The following is an 18,763-nucleotide window of genomic DNA, read 5'->3' as shown; positions in this document are numbered from 1 at the left end:
AAAATCAGCACCGAGAAACTAGAAAAAACCACTACCAAGCTGGCTTGTGGAGGTGCAGTTTGGCCCCTCTGTACTTACACATGTTGCAGCAGTCTTCAATTACATGAGCATGATCCTGCACCGTTTGTCCCACAGAACTCCTGCCTCATCCAGCTCATGGAGCTGGCGGTGCTCAATTAACAAACAGCTGTTTATATTGGGTCTGTGCTCAGTACAAGACCCCGTGCCTTGTTCACTGAACACTGCTCAGACCTCAGTGAGATGGAGCAATTCACTTTCCTGAAGGCTCTGGTGTCCTATGAAGACAGACTGAGAGAGCTGGGTCTGCTCAGCCTGGAGATGAGCAGGTCTGGCAGACCTAATAACATCCTTCCAGTACCTACAAGAAAGTTGGAGAGGAACATTTTACAAGGGCATGTAGTGATAGGACAGAGGTGAATGGCTTTGAACTGAAGGAGAGTAAGTTTAAATCAGATATTAGGAAGAAAATCTTTACTCTGAGGGTGATGAGGCACTGAAACAAATTGCCCAAAGAGGTTGTGGATGTCCCACCCTGGAAGTGTTAATGGCCAGGTTGGACAGGGCTTTGAACAGCGTGGTCCAGTGGAAGGTGTCCCTGGACACTTGGAACTGAGGGATCTTTAAGGTCCTTTCCAACCCAGACCATTCTGTGATTCTAGTGTACTTACCAGTGTTGTGTCAGTGGGCTGTTGGGATTTTAGCTGACTAGAGAATTGGAAAAGTACAAGGCTGTGGCTAGTTCTAAGTCTTGCACTTGCAAGATAGCGTGTCCTTGGGCCTAGCTGGTCCTTGGACCTGTATGATAACAGGTAGTGAAGGAGACATGAGAAAAGAGAGATGTAATTCTTGAGGAATGGGGAAGAGCTGATGTTGTGGTGTGGCTAATGGACAGTGTAAATTACAAAATATTAATGAGCTTATTACTTGCTGTATAAGTGTCTGATGCTCTCTTCAATAAACAGAACTTGCTGATGACTCATATTGAGCCCCAAGTTTTCCCTGCACCCGACAAATAGCTCATCCCCAACAAATAGCTCATTCTGCAACATTTCAATAACCTTTCAATAACCTTTTGGAGACGAGAAGGTGGAATTTGTCCCATGTGTAGATGGTGGATTATACAGGGGGATTAGAAGGTTCCAGTTCTTCAGGGTGACCCCTGTGGGTTCCTGGGCTTTCTGTGCTTCACACACAGGCTCCCACCTGCATGTGAAAGCTTGGTACTTCTACATAAAAGGCTGCAGTAGGCACTTTTATCATCTATTCACTGTGGAAAATTTGCTTTTAATGATTTGCCTTATATAATGTAGGATGTTCTGGAGCTTTCTGGGATTTCCTTCATATACAAATATTTGCCAAAAATTGTAGTGACAAAGAGATTCTCTCAGCAATTTTTTTACAACTCTTGCATGCTAGTTTCCAGAACAGCTGATTTTAAAATATTAAAATAGTCATTTAGTATACCCTTCAGTTATTTGTACATTGAAAAGACCTTTCATATCTTCATTTGGTACTGATATGTTGCTGTACTCTTTCCCAAGTAGAATGAAAATACTCATTGTTTCTGCATTATTAGCAAGGTTGGCATCTCCCCCTCTTCCCCAATAATGGGCTGATGCAAATTTCTTTTGCTTCCAGTATATTAAACAAAATGCTCTCGACCTCTGTCTGCTGTTTGCCCTGCTCTTTGAGTCTACTTTGGTTTTTTTTTAAGTTTGTGAGGTTATACTGCTGCTTGTTTGGTCACTCTTGCCCTTCTATTTCCCCCCCAAGTTGTGACTCCTCTCTGCCTTGCAAACAAAGTGAGTTGTCAGGCAAATCTGCCTTCTTTTTCTTAATTGTGAAAGCTTGACCACTTGACCATATAATGACCTCTGTATTCTTTACACACTCTTCTTGGTGTCTTTGCAAATTTTTACTCCTAGCTTTCCTCACGTTTCTTATCACCCTGAGGTATTAGCCCCTCTCAAATGTCAAGTACACGTACTACTGGATATACTGTCTCTGGTGTAGTGAGTGCATTCAGGTCATGAAAAACGTCCCTAAGGAACCACCAACTTCCAGTCCATCAATCTGCACACACCATAAGGAAATCCAAACTGGAATTCCCTCATGCTGGCTACCATGTCTCTCATATCAAGAAAGCCTCATTGACAGTGTTCTCCTGAGAACACAGTCCTCCAAAATGGAATCCATTGGGATCCTCCATAACAATACAATTCTTTTCAGATGTTGTGAGAAAGTCACTAAGAAATGCCCTTTGCTGCTTGTTGGTTGGTCTGTACATTCCTCTTCATGCTTTGGCCTGTTTGGGCTTCTGCCCTCGAAATGATTTATGCCCCAGCCTCTCTGCTCCCTATTCATGCCTTCTAGGCTTTAAGTTTATTTAGCTCCTTACCTCACTAGATCCAGTCTCTCCCTGACAGCTTGCTCTGTGTTTTGTGGTCTACACCTTTTTTCTCATACTGGCCAACAGGCCTAGTTAAGCATTCCTGAGCATTCTGTCCAGTTCTGGTGCTCCTATCCAGCTCCACTTAGGCACTTTTAGTTCTTGTTCCCAGACCATCCTCTGTAATCACTTCACCAAATTTATCTTCCTTCCCTGACTGTGTTCTCCACTTCCACTAGTCTCATCATTTCCTAAGACCCAGCCTTTCCTGTGCCTCAGCAACACAGGTGATCCCATTGTCTGTCCACAGTTTGTCTCCAGTGCTTGCTCTCTTCCTGCCCCTGGCTCCTGTTCCCAGCCTACCTGCGCAGCTAATCCCAACCCTAGTTGTTCTTGCTCTCCTGGCTCTCTAGGTCAACAGATCCCTTGTTTCAGTTTTTCCATCCCTTTTGCCATCTTCATTCCAGTTGCTGTCTTCTCTGCATTTGAAGCCTCCTACTTAAACAAAACTTACTAGGAGTGTCACTGAGGCAGTAAGTTAACTGAGCAGAAAGTGCTCAAGGTTTTGTCATTTGCAGTCCCAATTCCCCAGTTAACTGCATCAGAGACCTTGGCAGAGCCTCTGCCCACCCCTCTGGAAGCCAGTCAAGTGGTAAACTGGTGAATACCCATCCACCTACAAGAAGTTGGACATATTTGCCAGTCCACCAGCTTAAGCTGTTATAGGGATGAAGTTCTGTACATTACAGACATGGCCCCTCTTCTCAGTGCTGGCTCTAACTCAGCCTAGAAGAGTTATTAGAGGAGAAAACTGGCTTCTGCTCCTGTACCACTAGCCTCAGATATGCTCTGCTATTTCATGGAGAAGCACATGTTCAGCCTCTATTGTCTCTTGGAGATAATGGTGAGATGGAACATGCACCATGACAGTGGCATTCTTGGGGTCTTTATCTGTTTGACATTTAGAGAGTATCTGCTGAGCAGCTATGAAGTGAGATTTTTGGTTTTCTCTCAAAAGCATGTGTTGGCCAAATTAGGTGGATTTTTCAGAAATGTGATACAAGGCATATCCTGAAGTCAAGGCCAAACCCCTGCCAGATTTCAAGCCCTGCTTCAAAGCATGGGAATGATGCAATGGTTCCAAGAAAAAGTTGCCAGAACATTTAAATTTGGGCAAAACAACATATTTTCCCAAACCTTGTTCTTGGAAAAGCCAAAGCTGACGGATCAGAAATTTTCCCAAAAAAATAAATCAATCAACCTGAACAGTATGGCAAATTTAACTTCAAATCATTAATGTTTGGCACAGCTGTAAGATGCCAAACCCATGATTTTGTAATGCAAAGATGTGAGCAGTTTTTATAATAAAAAGCAGGCCAAAACCACTTGCAATCATTATTATCCCCTCTTTAATTTTTAGTATGCTTCTGTCTTCCCCTGTTGTTTACAAGTTAAAGCAGATTTTCATGCATCCTAAAAGATCTTTTAAGGTCAACACTTCACATTAAAATATGAAAAAAAAAAAAATAGAAACTGTGCTTTTGCTTTCAAAAACAAAAATCAAAATTACAAAACAAAAAATAGGACTGGGAGTTTGCTGGTCTTTTATTCCCCAAACACACCTCACAAATCTCAGATTTCTTAGCTGTGCAATCAATAAGTGAGGTGTAGAAAATCACTAAATATTTTTCATCCTGTTCTGAATAAACACACAAAAAGTGACTTATTTTCATGGAAACGCATGGGTATGTCTCTTTGGCTCAAAAATTATTTGCTGCATCCACACCAGCTAAAATTGTAAACATTTGAATATGAAAAAGTGCTATGGGAACCAGTTTTGTGCAGACAACTGAGGTGACACTTCAAATTTTAGCAACTGGACACCTCATTCAATGTAGGTGTCCAGTTGCTAAAATTTGAAGTATCACCAATGACAGCATTACAACTGTGTGGCAGTATCTTTCCTTTCATGATACACTGTGTTATTGCTTGATGCCTTGCTGCAGATATTGTTTAGCCAAAACTTCATTTACTTGAAACTGCCTTCTTCTGCCTTTTCTTTTTCTGCCTTTCTCTTTTTCTTTTTCAGAGAACTGAATTTTAATTTCTGATTTACCAGCTTCAGTTTTTCTGCTCTTGTGTCAGTGACCTTGTTTCCTCAGTACAAAGTGTGGATTCAGATGTCTTTTAGGAGTTGTCTCCTCTGGTTTCCCCAAGACAGCAGAACTTCTTATTTCCCTTCACAAGACCTCTGAGTTCCGTTTATTAATGGAACTTACTAAATCCATTATTAAATGGTTTTATAAGCAACATGAAATAATGTAGAAGTCATCTGTGGAAAATTGCAAAGTGTGGAAACGATGTCATCATATATTAGCAATGCTCAAAAATAAAATAAATAGCTCCACAGGGCTTTTCCAATATTTGTGGAGTGGCACACCTCCAAAGCACACTCAGAGAGGACAGGGTGCTTTTGGAAAGCTTATTTGCATGCACCCAGGCATGCAAGTGCACACACACACACACATGGACTGCAGGCACAAAGCTATTCTATTTTGCTGGCTGGGAACAAGTCAAGTGTTGGAGGACACTAGTCAGTGTTGCCTGCTGCCAGGCTGAATAGGGTTTGTCTGTTTTTCTGTTCTGGGGGTGCAGCACAACTGGGAAGAGCAGTCCTGCCCTGCCCCTCCCCAGCAGGGCAAGAATGGGCAGGACCGGCATCCCCCGTGGACGACAATGCACAGGAAGGTGCCAGCAGTGCACTGGGCGTTGTGCTGGCCTCCAGGAGGGGAGAGTGGCAGCTGGCATGAACTCATGCCCCAGGCCAAAACTGGTTGGGGAGAACTTTAATCAAAGGATAATATTCACAAAAATTCAGAAAGCTGGGTATAATATCTAGCAGAGGCGTCTCTGCATTTCGAGGCACAGTGCTTACTGATGACAATCTCCATACATAAATCTGTGTGCCCTGCTTGTGTCTCATTAAGCATATTAGACCTTCATGAGGAAGGTTGCTGTTGTAGCCAGCTTAGTTACTCATTTTCTCTCTGTCCCCCTTAGCACAAGTAATGAGCATGCTGAGGCTCTAAAACAGATAGACAAAAGATGATAGCACTTCCTTAGATTCATATGACACATAAATATTTAGCATTTGATTTATGCTGCGTTGATGCTATTCATCAATTGCCTTATTAAGACCTAGAAACTTTGAGAGAACTTTGTAGATGGGAGAAAGGAAAGTCATCCCTCTGATGCTAGAAATATGGAAGAGTCAGAGGTCTACATGTTGTGGGAAGAGAGAACTGCTCTGTTGTGTCTGATCACTGTGGAAACTGCTGCTCTGTTTTGGGTTCACAGCCTGAGGGAGCAGCAAGGATCTGCTCCTTTCAATAGGCAGATAGAGCTGTATTAAACCCCTCCACATAAAACTGGGTAGAACAGGAGTTGCACTTCGTTTTCCTCCCCCGTCCCCAATTTAGAGACAACAGAGGTGTGAGGACATTGATGTGCCAGGGAAGGCAAGGGTGAGCTCAGTTGTGCATCATTTGCCAAATGCGTGAGAGTGTGTGTGTGCATGGGGCTGAGTCAGGGCCAGGGCATCTTCTGCCAGGTCCTGGGGGAGCAGAAGAGAGAGACCAGCAAGACTGCAGCCCCTGAAACTTTGTGCTGCGTTTGTAGTCAGTAGCCACTGCACCAGTCATCTCTGCATATTTTAAAAATGACAGGCAGTTTGGGCATCTGCTTACATCAATATTCTGTAAATACAAGGATAAATTGGTAGCCCAAAACAGTGAGAAAGCTTTGCATAGGTTCTGTTTTGAATGCTATTTATTACACAGCATGATATACACAGCACTCTTATTCATGTCAGTGGGAGTTTTATGCAAACATGGAAAGCAGAATGTGGCTCAAAATTGTAACTTGATTTGCTGTAGACAGGCCTTTCTGCATGCAAAGCTGTGAAGGCAAGTTCTCCTCTTCACACAAAAAAGGTGCAAACCCAGTGCAATACAGAGTCTGTGGTAAAGTGCAGAAAGGTCCTGCTGCCTGGTGTGGTTTTACACCAAGTCTTCCATCACCAGGAAGAAAAAGGGAAGGGAGCAATCCTGGGAAATATGCATAGATAAAATGTTTCCCTACAGCATTTGGTTATATTCAAATTTACAACTGATTGTTTTTAACAAATAAGTGTACTTGTAGAGATGGGACATTATTATGAGGAGCTGGTAAAGTCTCTGTAGAGAACAGTGTACTTGTATTGCTGGAAAAAAAGGCAAACTTCTATCATCCTAGCATAATCTAACCTTAAATGACTGGCCTTAATAATCATAGGTTTATGAATATATAGATTTACTCTTTTGATAGGTATTTTGCTTTATTTTTAGAAAATGTGCTGAGAAGACCTGTCTTCCTGACAGCAGGCAGGTTTAAAAAGTAAAGATTTTTTTTTTCCCCTGATACTTATCTAAGTTTTTCTTGCCCTGAGAATTAGAAGTGTTCTTATTTATAGTGGCCTTAGCACTCTGACTTTTGGGTGATACTGTAGTGACATTGAAATTTTAAATTTCAGGGAGGTGTATACCTTAAGTATGCCTTAAAGTCACCAAATTTTATTGCATATTGAAACAAGTGGCCACAGGGTTTGTGTAATTTGGAGTTCACAGATGAAGAAACGCCGCCCATGGGAAAATCCAGATGCTTTGACAATAGAGCATTATTACTGTGTAGCATTACAGCACTGATAAAGATCTGCCACTGAAGGCTTGGACATATTTATCACCCAGAACTCCTTCTGTGATTGTTACTGCCACAAATAAACTCCTGCAGAGCACATAAGCTTTTCACAGAACAGACTTTTCCCCCCTTATTTTTTTGCTTAGAATAAAGATGATCTCCCTTCACAAGCAAGATTTACCCAAGACCATTTTGAAGAAAATGTAGTGAAAGGAATCCCTAAAAAATTGTATTTCAAAAGCTTAATTAACACACTTAGGCTGTAAATGCAGATATGTACTACAAGGAAAAAAATAGTCTCCTATGTTGAGTCTATTTCATATTCAGTTTGGAAATTCTAAACTAAGACAAAGTTTTCAAGATATTTCAAAATATACTTGAAAGATTTGGTCTTAGAGCTCTGGGAACCTTAATTCTGACCACTACTGATGGCAGAGTCTCTATGTATCACTACAGAGAACAGCGTACCCTGCACATCTACTGCTGAGGACATTGCCTAGTCAAGGTGTCACAGCACATTATGACTGAGAAAACCCTTCTAAACACAGCAAACTGCCTGCTAGAGTTGCTAAAATTCCATGTGTTTCAAACACAGGCCACTGGCTGGACAGCAGCTTTGCAGGAAAGAACCTGGGGCACCTGATGGATTCCCAGTTCAACAGTAGCAGGTGCCTGTGGCAGAGATGGATGGCAATATCCTGGGCTGCACTGCGAGAAATGATCCTTCCTCTCCTCAGCGCTGGTGAGACCACAGCTGGAGTTGTGTGTCCAGGTCTGTGCTCCCCAGTGTAATAGAAAGGCGGAGTTACCAAAGATGATGTAGCCAAGGGCCATAAGGATCGTTAAGGGTCTAGAGAAAAGGCTGAAAAGCTGTGACAGTTCAGTTCAGTCCAGAGAAGAGAAAGCTCAGAGGAAGTTCTTATCAATATATACAAATATGTCATGGGAGGATGTAAAGAAGATGGAGCCAGGCTATTTCCAGTGGTGTCTAGTTACAAGACCATGAGCAACGGGCACAAACTGGAACACAGGAGGTTTTGTCTGAACATCAGGAAACACTTTACTGTGCAGTTGACTGAGCACAGGTTCCCCAGAGAGGTGGTAGAATCTCCATCCTTGGAGATACTGAAAAACCAACTGGACATGATCCGGGGAAATTAGCTCTAGATGATCCTGCTGGAAAAGGGGGATTGGACAAGGTGATCTCCAGAGGTCCTTTCAACCTCACCCATATGGTGATTCTGTGATAGTACTAAACATGTTAAGCGGGAAATCTAGCCTACTGACTAGAGGTGTCTTTTCCACATGTTCCTTCCTCAGGTCTGTCCAGAAACATCTGGGCAGCCAAAAGCAACTTGTCTGTCAAGTGTGCTACCTTGCAACCAAAGCATGGCACTGGTTTTAACCTTTACATAAGTACTGACCAAGCAGTCTAGCATCTGTAAACTTCCAAAACAATTGAAAAGATTTTGGGCTTTCATACTGTGAAGAGTGAATGTGCAGGCTACAAGGACACCTATTGCAATACCCTTGATGGAATCAGCTTTGATCACAGAGATGTCTTTTATTATAGCAGAATATAGGGGGAAAGTTAGTGTGTGTAGGCTCATCCATTTTTAAAAATGTCTACCGCTTGCTTTTTTAAAACCTTTACTTTCCATTTCAGAATCTCGACTTGAAAAAAAGTCCTAATTTAAAGTGTCAGGATGTGGTTTTTTTCTGTATTTGATTTGGTTTTGCTAATTCGTCTTCATTTTCTGACCAGAAATAACTAATTTAACTAGTACTGCTATTTATTTTAGTAACTGATTTAGAACTGGTACAACCTGGTGGGGCTGCTTGTGCCAACGGCATGACGGCTACGTCTGCAGCAGAAAACCTGGCATCATTGCTTGTCCTGAGGAGTGTGGAATCCAGTTTGGAAATCATAGCTTTTCTAACCCCCACCCACAAATCCAGCCTCGTGCACGTATTAAATCCTGTCTATTTGAGATATGACCTGGATGTGTGCCAGTCCTGTCCCTGCAGCACCACGTGTACCAGCAGTTCTGACCTGCAGAAGAATTTGCTGGGGAAGCATTGAGTGACTGCTGAGAAAAGAGAAATGGAGAAACCAGGATGGGACGAGCATCCCAAGGATGGGGAAAAGGGGTCATGAGTGGAGCACTGTGAAGAGGGGAAGCTCCCTCTGTGCACCAGCCAAGATTTCACCTTTGCGTGCATGTGTCCTGTAAGTGATATTTGGTGCACGTAGCATTCCTCATTCAAATCCCTCCCTGAGGCAAGTCATTGCCAAAAAGACCGCCCCCCCCACCCCCCAGGAGACTTCAGTCCTTCCTCACATCATATATTAGCACCTCAGATCTCCTGCATTACTGCTCAGACTAAATGTGCATTTAAAAAGAAAGGAAAAAAAACCCCCACACATTGCAATCTTCCTGTGAAAAAGAATTACAAACATGAGGATAACACCCCAGTCCTGGCTGTTGGGAAACAGTCTCTGTTTGGGGGGGTTTGCTAACTCGTCCTCTCCGTGGTGGCCAAGCCACCTCAGTGCACAGGCAGTGTAGCGTGTGGAGCCCACGGAGGAGCACGTCCCTTCTGCTGGGGTTGTCACTGCCATAAACATCTCGTTAAATAACTGCAGCAGTGGAGGTACATGGAGTGCTTGGTGACCCTTATAATTTCTCATTTCCTCCCTCAGATGAAGTGGTCGGCAAGTTGTGCTTCTGGTGGTAGTCTGAAAAATGTAGGAGCTCTTGGATGATCTCTGCAAGATGTGCTTTCACTTATCCATGTGCATCTCTTTGTTTCTGAATTTAAAATGTGGTACATCTGAGTGAAGAAAACTAGGTTTCTATGCAGACTGCCTCTTTTCCAGCTCAGAAGTAAAAGATGTCAAAATATGCTTTTTGAACAAACCTGCTTAGAGGCAGAAGGCTTTCTCTATTGATCAGAAAAGCTCAGAGTGACCAAACTGAAGTGAAAATCCCAGAATGGTGTGGAGGAGGGTATCATTATTTTTTGCAGATGGCATGTCTGGGCAGCATTTGGCTTTGGTTCCTGCACTAATGCAGCATGTTCTTGCTGCTGGTAAATCCAGTCTACTAGAGATGTGAGTGCTGCAAGACATTCCTAAAGGCTTCCCAAGACCATTCCACCCCTGCCTCACTTGTCACCTTCAGTCCCTTTCGCCATCTTCAAATCTGCAAGTGTCAAAGTTCATAGAAAATGCCAAAGGGGAAATTGAAGAAAATCTGAAAGCTTTTCTGTGGGAATGCTGAGCAGGAATCCCAGAAGTGTACAAAATAGTTTTTAGTCTGAGCACCCTGAGCACCCGTGTCACTTAGGCATTACTGAAAGTTTTATCTGCACCTTTCCTGATCAAGGGATGGTCCCTGGCAATGCAGTTGTGAGCCGAATTTTCTTTCTTTTTTTTTTCTTTTTTTTCTTTTTTTCTTTTTTTTTTGTTTTTTTGAGGTATTTGTATGCCTTCCTCTCTTGAGGATTCCCCACTGCAAACATCTAGCAGAGTGCGTAGCCGAGGACATGTGAGCAGAAAGAACTCTGCATATTTTGTAGTTTTGTTGAGTAGCAGTGCAACCCGGGTGATGTAAGAGCGCCTCTGATTTCCAACTCTGGTACTTCTTTCTTGGAGAAACCACTAACCTTCTCAGATCCATGGTTTTTTTGTCTGCACACTGACAATGGCGATGTGTACTTGCTGTCCTCTGTAAAGGGACCCCAGCAGAGTTGGGGAAAGTTCCAAAATCAGCAAACTTTTTCATCATCTTGGAGCTGCACAAAGAGGAGCAGAGAGTTTGTGGGTGCTGAAAAGGCTCAGTATGTCTGTCACAGCTTGCTTTTCTCCCCAGTTAGCAGCTATAGAGTACTGGAAGCTCAAATGACTCAGAAGGGGAAGGGGAACCTGTGAAGTCAATGCTACCAAACCCAGCAACTAAGTGGTGAGGGAGAGACTTCCTCACTTTTGTGTCTGTGAGTAGGACAAAACATTCCTGGTGCCAGCCTGGAGCCAAGTAACCCACAGCAAGCTGTTCTGGGGGCAGTGCCAGCGACGAATGAGCTGAAGTATTGCAGCCAGGTAAACAGCCATGCACGCTTCTCCACAGACCCAGACTGCTCATTTGGTTGCTGTCTAGACGGCACTGCCCCGGCACCTCCTACCCTCTGCCTCCCTGCCCTTCTTGCTTGTGGGCTTCCCCATTGCACGGGACTGCAGTGCTGCTCACTCCTTGCCTGCTGCCCATGTAGGCAGCCAGGCTTTGTTTGCCCCTGAGGACACTAGCTCAAACATCAGCTGGAGGGAGGAACTCGACATGAGGAGAGAAAATGAGCGCTTTCTCCAGACACCCCTTAAAGATGGTTTCAGCAATTTTTATGTGCCGTCTGGTGAAATGCAAGTTAGCTGTTAGGTTGGCAAGGGAAACTTTTATGGACTGTTCACGCCCTTTGGGCACGACCCTGGCCCCGTGTCTAAGCTCTCTCACACATGTGGGAAGCAGAAGTGCTATAGCAGGCAGCACAGTCACACACGCTGAAGTGAGATGAGAACCAGACTCGCCTGTTTAGTAGCCTCTAAATGTCGCTGTATCCAAATGAACCCTTTCATTGGATGGGTGTGCAGAGCAAATCTGGGGGGCAAACACACAAGATTGACTCGTAAGGCAGAGGTCGAACCATCATGGGAAAGATATTATGTATTGGTGTAGGCATCAGGCACCCCAGTTATCCAATGGCAATGTTCTCTGGAAAATGTGAACCCTAAAATTGCAGGTCAGTGTCTTCTGGAAGGGACTGCCTCCCCTGCCCAACCCCCCCGCCCCCCAGCTCAGCAATTTCCATTTCATTTTTTGAATTATTAAAAGATCAAATGTTGGAATGCTGGATAGCCTGAATTCATTTGTCAGATCACGAAGTACTCATAACATTTCTCAGCCTTAATAACACATCTGCTCTTAAAATGTGGTCTCTTGATAATAGCTGGCTGAAAGTGTCTGAATTTAGGGATTATTTGAGACAACAGATTTCCTTCTATTTGGAATTGAATGAGGCATCTGCTCCCTCACCGTCAGCTTTGTGGGATATTCTCAAGGCAATCATAAAAGGGCAGATCATTTTGTACATTATGAGAAGGAAAAAAGACCTCTGTTGGCAATTAAGAGACTTGGAAGGGTGAATTAGAGACCCACAAAGGTACCACTTCATGTCTAAAAATTCTAGTTACACCATCCATTCTCCCCTCTGTCTAGGGTGGGACACAGATTCATCTGATGAGTGGAGAGGGAGGGGGCAATTCTCCCATCAAAGGCAATGTTGGCAAAAAGGAAAGAGAAAGAAAATTAATCAGGAAAGGATATGCGCATTCCATCTTGGATAACTGACCCAACAACATATTAGAGAGATTAGGACTCAGGATGGAGAGCAAGGCATGGATCCCTTGGAGGATTAAAGGAAATTTTGCCAATATTTATGCCAGTTTGGTACATCGGAAAACCAGGACAAAAAAATGAATGCTTGCAAATTATTTAACACATATTCATCATCAGAATCTTCTCCCACATATAAGCGGAAGATGATTAATAAAGAAGTAAAAACAAAAGCAACTGGAGCTGAGAGAAGGCACTGCTTTGCACTTTGCAGGTATATAATTCATTCCTGGATGTGACACATGACAGGCAGGGCTCAGATGATGCCATTTGCTAGGGTAGGGCAGGATGCGTGCTCTGGACCACCTGTCCTGGCCAGCACACAGGTGAAGGCAGACAAATAAATATATGCATAAACACACACAATTGCATACATGTAGATCTGCATGTATCCATATATAGCACATGTATATACTCACATGCGTGCACACATCTATACATATAGATATATAGATAAGTATATTTAGCTTTTTAGTCAAGTGACGCAAGCTGCTGCAGCTGGAAATAACACTGTCTGCTCATGAAAAGACAGGCGTGTACTTAGACTTATTTATGTGGTAGAAAATGTGTTTGAGGGATGTGAGCTGCCTCAAAGCCTTTGCCAGAGCAGAGGGGAGCAACCTGTGAGACACCTTGGATGCATTTGCATCTGGGAATAATTATTTACTGTAAGACTGATCCCACCATGAAATACCTGGAGGAGGATCTCTTGAGGCAGGATGGGATTCCAGCAGGTGGGAATGTGTGCCCCATGGCCTCACTGTGATGCACAGGAGTCCCCAGTGTGTGGTGGGGAAGACTTTTCTGGTTGGTAGGAGGTGAGCTGCTCTGTTTGACCTGAGATGGGCAGAGGAAGGCACCTGACACTGGATGCTGGCATGCAGGCATATTTGTGAAAATATGTAGCCTGAGTTTGGGAAGGCCACTGAACCTTAAGGGTGTTGTTAATTATTTTGTGTTTCCTAATACCTGTCCAGAGCCCAATAACTGACTTTTGTGAAGGTCCTTTTCTGAAAATGATGGCCCTTCATTTTGAATGACTGAAACCATAGGGAAAAAGTCTAGGACTTCACAGCTCTTCAACTCTGCACCAGTGCCTTAGACATTGCAACTGCCTCTGTAAAATGGGATGAGGCAGAGAATGGATTGTGCTTTGCCACCTCAGAGAGCGTGTGGTACCTCGGCACAGCACAATGCACATAGGACCCTCCCCAAGATGGAGCAGCAGTGGCTGAGCTTTCTGCCCTGGGCCAGTGGCATTGCTGTTGAATCAGCGCAGGTATTTGGCTCACACCTGACTCGGGGAGAAGGAGCAAATGCAAATGCTCTGCATAATACATAATATACCCACAGGTCAGTGAGCATCGCACACCGTGCTCTACGGCTGCGCTGCAGAGTGGGAGTCTGCTCCTGTTCCCAGCCCAGGAGACTTGCTCTTTAGCGAAAGCCGTGGGGGCTTACGCTGGGAAGGTCTGCGGTGCAATCCCCGGCCTTGGCAGCGCCGCCCCGAGCGCCCCGAGCTGCAGCGGGAGCCCGGCCAGGGCCGGCGGGGATGGATCCCGTGCGGGGCTCCCCCCGGCTGGGCGTTCGCGCTGATACTCGGGCTGAGGGCAGCGTCTCAGCTGCCGGGCTTTCATTCGGGGATGCCTTGGTTTCAAAGGCAGCTTTTTAGCACTTTGATCGAGGCTCACATCAATTCTTCATGTTCTGTATTAGATATTGCAATTTATGTTACGAGAGGTGTTTGAAGTTTCTGATTTTCCCCTCGGCCACCTTTAAATCTAATTTCTAATACCTTAGCCACTCTAATGAAGTTCTCAGTAGTTTACATTGTTATTAAACCTCTGTTTGGGGAATATAGTTTTAATCCTCATTATATACCAAATATGGGTATTGAATATTCATTGTGTAATTGCAATTAAAAAATACAACCCCCAAAGGATCTTTTATATTAATTTAAATTATCCTGCACTTATATTATCGTGTGAAATAACCTATACTGCTGCAATATCTTTATTGAAGATATTTCAATGTCTGTAGTTATACTTAGAACTCCTCCTTTTTTCAGTTAAATCCTGTTCTATGACACTGTAGTCATGTAGATATAGACTTACAGCAGTATTATATTTGAACCTTTTTTTTTCACCCTCTTTGTATTTTAAAGAAACAGTTGAAATCACTAATTTTGCATTCAGTGTTAGCAAAAGTAGAGTAATTAATCCAGGCAGCTTTTTCATGCATTTGACAAAGCTTCATGTCACATGAGCTGTTTTCTCTTTATAAGCAGAGACAGATTCTTTACTCCTTGCAAGTATCAAGAAAGTCATCAAGATAAATCTCCAAATAACACATTGAAGGACTTTAAAATGCAAAATTTACCGTTTACAACTTAAATATGAAAAAAACCCAATTTATAATCTTCTGCATATAGATAGCATGGTTTGGGATACATTTGCAGTGGATTTCAATAAAGTAAACTGCTAGCAATTTACAAGATTATTCTTTTAAACTAATGTTTGTAGATAATAATACCATCTTATCTTTAATGTATCTCTCTTGATTCTTACAATGAACATCCTTTACAAGAAAAAAAAAGGGATTTTGATGTCGTTAGATGACAAATGCTATATTTACAGATGATGATCTCTGTGTTTGAAAGCTGTGTTAGCTGGCATCATCTCCAAGGTAGAGCCAAGCTTACTGCTGTGTAGCAGCTCAGTTACAAAGAAGGGACTCCAGCTGTGGCCTCTGGGAGTCACTACTTGGAGCAGACACTGCAAGACCCATCACTGGCTTGCAGTCTGCATAGATATGATTGAATATTTTTATTTAAACATTATGGGAGAAAGCCTAAAAGCTCACATTTCTGCCTGCCACCCAGCCCTTTTTTGTTTTTACAGCCATTGTAAGTATTAAATGGAGAAGCTCTCAGGCTAAAATAGAATTAGCATTAAAACAAATTCTGAAATCTGAGAAATTTGGTGGAAATCTGTATGTTTCTGATGCCCACCCTCACTTTTTTTTGAACTGACAAACCCAAATGGGAGGGCCAGGGGCAAGTTTCATACTTGCTTCCCTGTTTTAAGCACGATCCCCAAATGTGAGGGATGGGAAAGAGAACAGGAATGGGAAGATTTGACACAGCGGAGGAGCTGGTACATTCCTCACTCTTTCTGTGCAAGAGCCTGCTGCCTGCAGTCCCTCGGGAGAGAAAGGTGTCCCAGCAGTGTCTCCAGAGAGCACAAGCACTCCAGAGGCTTACATGGTGTGAGCTAATGGCTTTTGGAGGCTGAGTGCTCCTCTCAAGAGGATATAACAGGGGGCTCTTTGGAGTGGCAGCTGCTACCAAAACCATGGTGGGATTATTTGAACAACAGTGGGAGAGACTTTCTTCTGTTGCAGTTGAAGGAAGCAGGAGAAGAAAGGAAAGTTAAAAGGAGTTCTGACATGAGAGCCATGTCCATGGCTCCTTGTTCCCTATAAAGATTGATCTGGCAGCATTCCAGCTAGAAAGGCATTTCAAGCCTCTTGTGATCCTCTGGACTTTCTGGACATCATCTGTGTTAGAACTGGGCCCTCCCAGTCTTGTGGTTGAACCTGTCACAGCACATGGACAGCAGGGACTCCACTCCAATGCTTCATGTCCAGGAAGTCTTATTGCCCTTCCTGTTTTATCTCCTGTCTTTCTACTGTGTGCAGCCTGTGCATCACCTGTCCTTAACGCACAGCTGGATTCCCCGGCCACCCACACGGCAGCTGCAGCCAGGAGGCTTCTCCTTTTCCCGGAGTCTTGGTAAGCAAAGCCAGGTGGTGCAGGGGAGTGAAACCCAGCTGTTGCAGGTAGGGCCGGGGCTATCAAGCTCCCCACCTATGAGGTGATTCTCATCAAGATTACCAGGTAGGAAAGACATCAGTGCTGGATGCTCTTGGCCCATTCCATTGCTGCCAGAGGATTGGAGCAGCTTGCAGGTACAAGTAGCCCCTCTAACTGAGGAAGGGGAGCAGGCTGTTGGCCTCTCTACTCTTCATGTGGATCAAGAGTGTAAGTGCAATGGGATGAGTCAAAGCTCTTGATAAGAGAAGACTTCACCTTGCCCGTGCCTCCCTGTCCTTCCACAGCCCTGACTGAAGATGGAACCACAATTGTTCTGGTGCCAATGACCCCACATGACTGGCAATTTAATGTTGAGGTTGTCCTTGGGTGTCCTCTTGGGAAGGCTCTTTCCAGGCTGGTTTCTGTGGGCTCCCTGTCTGCAGGAGTTACTTCATGGAGGTTAGGCAGAGCTAGGTTTATGGCAACAGTGCTGGGGAGCATTTTTCCAGGGAGCTCAGGGGTATGGGAATGTTTTTTAATTGCCAAATTTGGCATCACTTCCTCAGGGGCTGGGTCTCAGCCTTTAAGTAATGAGCACTACAGGTTCACTGTCCAAAATTGTACCCACATTTCTTTTACCTGCAGTTATCTTATCTCCATCCCCATCACTGATTCCATGCATAGGCAAGCATTGTTAGTACTGTAAGAATTAATCACATACTGTTTGAAAAAAAAAAATTGACATTTGCATTTCAAAACTCTTACCAATTCTAAACATTTATTCTACAAAACTTGGAAAGATTGTAGTTCTGTTTCAAATTATTCCAGCACCGTGGGCATTGCCACAGAATGTAAAATTACAGAACATATGAGACTGAAACCTGACACCCGTTCTTCCCTGTTGTGAAGTGTCGTTGATGAAAAATACACAAGTTTGAAGAAAAAAAATTATGTAGGAGCATGACCTATTCCCAAAGCAGCTAGCCAAATTCACTCATGTTTCAGAGACAGCTGCATATGTAAATAGAGTAGGGGACACTTCTTCAAATACAATCAGATTGGTTTAAAATAGTAAGAAAACATGAAATATCTCCTACAGAATAATCTCCTGATGCTACTGCAAGGAAGTTCAAAGTGTTAGCAGAGAAAACAGAGGACATGATACGGTTTGAAAGTGTACCTTTTCTGTATTCAAAATAACACAGAATTTAGTGAAATTAATGTTTATTGCTATTAAAATTCTTCTTCCTTTAAACATTTTTCAACCAGACATTTTAAGTTTTCTACTCAAAGAGATGACTTTTGCATGAAATGAATAATCTACTCAGACATTTTAGTCCTTTAAAATGATCTAGAAAAAATGGTGAGACATAGGTTGAAAGGAGCATTTATACGGAGGTGACATGAGTGAAACTGGAATTGAATGTAAGTACAATTGTATGAACTATAAGTATAAATATTAATATAAATATTCAATACATGTAATTAAAAGATCCCCCTCATCTGTGTATTTGCACATATATGCGTGTATATTTTGCTGCACACACACAGACACACAGAGACACAGACACACAGACACACAGACACAAACACACACACACACACACACACACACACACACACATATGCTGATCTATGCAACGCTTTCATTTGAAGACTCCAAAACACTTCAGCAAGTTGAGTATTGTGCTTAGCTGCTCTCCTGTTACAGATGGGGATGTTAAAGTGCAGGGAGGTTACATGTGCAAAGCACATTGCTTTCTTGGATGTAATAACCAGTAAATGAGTTCCCAGCTAGCAGAGGAACTGCCTCTGTCACCTTCAGCAAGCCACCTGTTGCTTTTGAATGGAGAATTAACCATTTTGGTTCAACATTTCATCTTCCCATTCCAGCTGCTAGTTTTCACTCTACCTGAAGCAAGCAAAAACTACAAAGAAGTTCTGACATGTTTCAAACAGAGTAGCCCGTTCTTTAAAAAACAAGCCTAACCTCCCATAGTACACACCGTTGATTTCCCAGATCTGGGCCTGCTTCTCTCCCATGCAGCATTTAATTCCTTTCTTAATCTCTTCTTTATCCATAAGTAAGTAGGAGTGTTATTTGAGTAAGGAATGAGCAAGAGCTGTAGGCTTTAGCCTTTGAGTTACAAAGATGAAATAGTTTACACTCACAATATGTTGTATTATTTGAAACAGGCAGATAATATTTTTCAGTGAAAATTAAATTTAAAACATATGTCAACGATCATCCACATCTTTCACAAAACATTGCATGTTCCTGAAGGTCCCTATTTCACAAAGGTTGGACAATTTTAACTTGATTCCCTGAACTGTTCATTAACTCTTCTTTTTCTGATT

This window comes from Zonotrichia albicollis, chromosome 3 (genome assembly GCF_047830755.1).
Source record: "Zonotrichia albicollis isolate bZonAlb1 chromosome 3, bZonAlb1.hap1, whole genome shotgun sequence".
Classification (NCBI taxonomy): domain Eukaryota; kingdom Metazoa; phylum Chordata; class Aves; order Passeriformes; family Passerellidae; genus Zonotrichia; species Zonotrichia albicollis.
The sequence above is the reverse complement of the archived record's forward strand: the minus strand, read 5'-3'. Positions refer to the sequence as shown.